The sequence below is a fragment of the Peromyscus eremicus genome, chromosome 9 (genome assembly GCF_949786415.1).
Source record: "Peromyscus eremicus chromosome 9, PerEre_H2_v1, whole genome shotgun sequence".
In the NCBI taxonomy this organism is placed as follows: Eukaryota; Metazoa; Chordata; class Mammalia; order Rodentia; family Cricetidae; genus Peromyscus; species Peromyscus eremicus.
The window spans coordinates 110,634,068-110,637,770 of NC_081425.1; the positions used below are offsets into that span (position 1 = coordinate 110,634,068).

Sequence of the window (3,703 nt, forward strand, 5' to 3'; positions counted from 1 at the left end):
CACCTCAATAACTGGCCTCAGGTTTGATTTTCTTAATGAGAACTGTTAAGATTTCTGCTACAGGGTGGCATTACTTTCAATGGGCTGGGCCCTCCTACCTCAATCATTAATCAAAAAATGCCCTACAGACTTGCCTACATAAAATCTGATGGAGGCATTTTCTCAATTAAGGTTACCCTTCCCAGATAACTCTAGCTTGTGTCAAGTTGACAGAAATCCATCCAGGACATTGCCCTGTGTATTTCACAAAACCAGGTCTGGGATGGCAAGCTGAGGGAATCTATTGATGCTGGAAAATTGAAGTCTCATTCCTTCATAAACTGGTCGAGATTGTACCTACTCGTGGACAGTTTGGCATAGGCACAAATTGTAACAAAACCTTGAATACTACAGCAACTGTGTCATTTGAAGATGCTTTTGCTCACACATAATCCACATATTATCATTGTCACAGAGATTCTAGGTCGAACTTGGATGCCCATGCTGAAATGTTCACCATTGAATATTCTTCTCCAAGTGCATGAGATGATCCTACAACAAACATTTCAAAGTCATGTTCGCATGAAAATTGACTCAAATTAAGCCGAAGTTTAAGGGTAAGAGGAGTCATCTTTGAGTGTTGAGTGCATAGGAATATTGGGTAAGCACAGAGAGCATCCAACTTGAAGGCTGACCTGGGAGTCTCAGGAATGGATCTAAGTACTTTCCCCAGAACTTGAGAGACTCCAGTTCTGCAACCATGAGTCTGGATCATTCTACTGTGGAAATCTTGCCTGGATTTAACAGCCCCTCAAGTTTCTTCTGTCTGAATTGAATGATTGAAGGGAGACATGGAAGCTGCCCATTGCAGAACTAGAAATATGTATTCTCCTCAGGCCTGGGTGCTGCAGAGATTTCCAGCTGCCCACTCTCTTTCTCTCCCTTCTGTTTCCTCAAATGCTTTGTCAACATCAGGAAGGTTTGAAGCACAAGTGCTCTATGATTCCTCAATTGTGTCTAAAAGACATCAGCTTTCCTTCCGTGGCTACTTGGTTAGCAGTAATGCATACTGCCCATGAGTTTTTACCTACAGCCTGTAATTATTCCACTTAACAGGTTTTCTCCCTCTGTGAAACACATTCATTCTTAACAGGCATGTGAATTTCCTCTTTTACTTTGAATTTTATTTTAAATATTCTGAAAGTGCCCTTGATTTAGAATGATCTTCTAGCGAATAATATTTTAAATACAATCAATTACTTGCTAAATCTACACCATCCAATATGTTACCCATTGGCCACAAGAGCCCGCCCAGCTTTTAACTGTAGCCTGTCCCACCTGAGGCATGTTTTTAGAATAACACTGGAAAGCATGGGGAAAAATTTCATTAATAACTTTCATATTGATTGAATGTTAAATAATGATATTTTAGATATATGAGATTAATAAAATATAGTACTAAAATAAGTTTTCCTTGTTCCTGTTTCTTTGCTTTTTAGTGTGGTGACAAGAATATTTAAAATTCTATATGTGGCTTGCATCATATTTGGACAGCAGGTACCAAAATAATTAGTTTTATAACCTTGGATTTTTTTTTAAAGCCAATATTTTTAAGGGGCAACCTGCCTGTTCTCAGAAAATGGATGTAACTTTTAATGGATGTAGACGCTTGGGATTTAAAGGGACTATTTACATTTAACATTTGATCAATTGATTGATTATTTAGTATAAGCAGAATGTGGTGCCCCATAGATTGACTCTTGATCCCAAGGAGTTCACAGCTAAGAAGATGGATTAGGGTCACCAAATATATGATTAAGCAAAAATGCCAGCCTCCTTCATTATTCTGAAACTTCGTAAGAAAGAAAACACTTTGAATGTTTTAAACCTTCCTAGATAGAAGGATTCTAAAACTCTGAGTTCAGGTAATTGATATCTATATATAATCTAGAAGGTATATAGGAATTGCTGTGGATTTATATTCTACAATATAAAAAACAGTAATTAAACCATAAAATATTCTTTTAAAATTATATTATCAAGGGCTAAGAGTGTAACTTAGTGGTAGAGTGTTTGATGAACATAAACAAACCCTGAGATATGTCCTTGACCCCCAAATATATATTCTTTTTTATAAATATATATTCTACAATTTAAAAAAAATATGTGTATGAGTGTTTTTGCTTGCAGGTCTGTGAGCTATGTGTGGGCAGTGCTTGAACAGTCCAGAAGAGGGCATTAAATCATCTCTAACTGAAGTTACAGACAGTTGTGAGCTGCCATGTGGATGCTGGGAATCAAACTCCTCCTTTGGAGGAGTAGCCAGTGCTCTTAATTGCTGATCCATCTCTCCAGCTTCATGTATAGTCTTTTGCATGATATTTCTTAAGAAAGGAAGTCATCTTCCTCTAATTGTCCTATGACTTGTAGTGGGCAAAGGTTGATGCAATGACATGCCATCTCACCAACTCAGTAATTAAATCAAATTCAAGCACTCAGACATGAAGATACATGGATATTATTCTGACCTTCAGTGTAGTACCAAGTTTTGGTAAGTAGAACACTCGATTTCTCTCCTTTCTAACTAAAAGACTGTTTTAGAATATTATTTTAAGGTGTATTACTTTTGTTTATGTTGCATTTGTTTAATTCTGTGAAGCTGTGTTACTGTGCCTGTCTAAAACACCTGATGGTTTAATAAAGAACTGAATGGTGAATAACAAGGTAGGAAAAAAGATAGGCAGGGTTGACAGGTAGATAATATATATAGAAGGATAAATTTGAGAGAGGAATTAGCAGCCAGAGGAAGGAGAAGGACATCAAGGGCCAGCCACCTAGCTATACAGCAAGCCACAGAGTAAGAGTAAGATTGACAAAAGTAAGAGAAGAGGAAAAGCCCACAGGCAAGAGATAGACAGGATAATTTAAGTTAAGGAAAGCTGGCAAGAAACAAGCCAAGCTAAGGCCAAACATTTATAATTGAGAATAAGGCTCCATGTGTGATTTATTTGGGACCTGGGTGGTGGGTCCCCTAAAAGAAAAAAACAGTAAAAAACAACCAACAATATTTTGGTGTACCAATGTAGCCCTCGAATTTCCATAGTGCCTGAGAAAGTTTTTTAAAAAATGGCTCTTTTAAGAACTTCTGCTGGACAATTTTTGCCAGACAGTGAGCCTTTGAACAGCTATATATTAAGTAGGAACAAAAAACTAAGTAAAAATGCCTGTCACAGCATAAGCATTAGCATTCTAGAGCTCTAGGAAGGTTGAATGCAGTTCTTGGCACAAACTTCTGACCGGCTCATGAGCTTTCAGCTTGGCTTTCCAGACCCAAGAAGTGGACAGACGGAGCCACAGGTAGAAATTCAAGCTGCTTAGCAGTTTAAAGTTTGCTCATGCAGTCAGAGAAGACTGAAGATACACAATAAAAGAGGTCCAGATGAAAAAACCTCTAAACAGATTGCAGTGTGTTTAACAATGTGAGTAGGCTTAAGAAAAGAAAAAGGCTATAGTCGTAGAAAGAAACAAATAGTTTAAAAATAATCAGTCTTTAAAGAGAGAGTGGAGGTAATATAAAAGAAAAAATGCATAAGATGGGGAATATGCATGTATGTTACTGTGTTGATTTTGAATTTTTTGATTGTTGAAAAGCCAGGGACAGCTGCAAAGTGACCTGGAATTGAAAGAGGGACTGCCAAAATAAATCAGTCTACATACTTTAGGA

The 3,703-nt window shown here is 37.3% G+C and overlaps 1 long non-coding RNA gene across 1 annotated transcript; it reads left to right on the forward strand.

Annotated features, from left to right (window-relative positions):
• Nucleotides 1–439: 439 nt before the first annotated feature.
• Nucleotides 440–2,587, forward strand: LOC131920176 (uncharacterized). Its single transcript, XR_009381529.1, has 3 exons — nucleotides 440–596; nucleotides 1,479–1,536; nucleotides 2,170–2,587. It is a non-coding gene; the product is annotated as an uncharacterized LOC131920176 (long non-coding RNA).
• The last annotated feature ends 1,116 nt before the right edge of the window (nucleotides 2,588–3,703 follow it).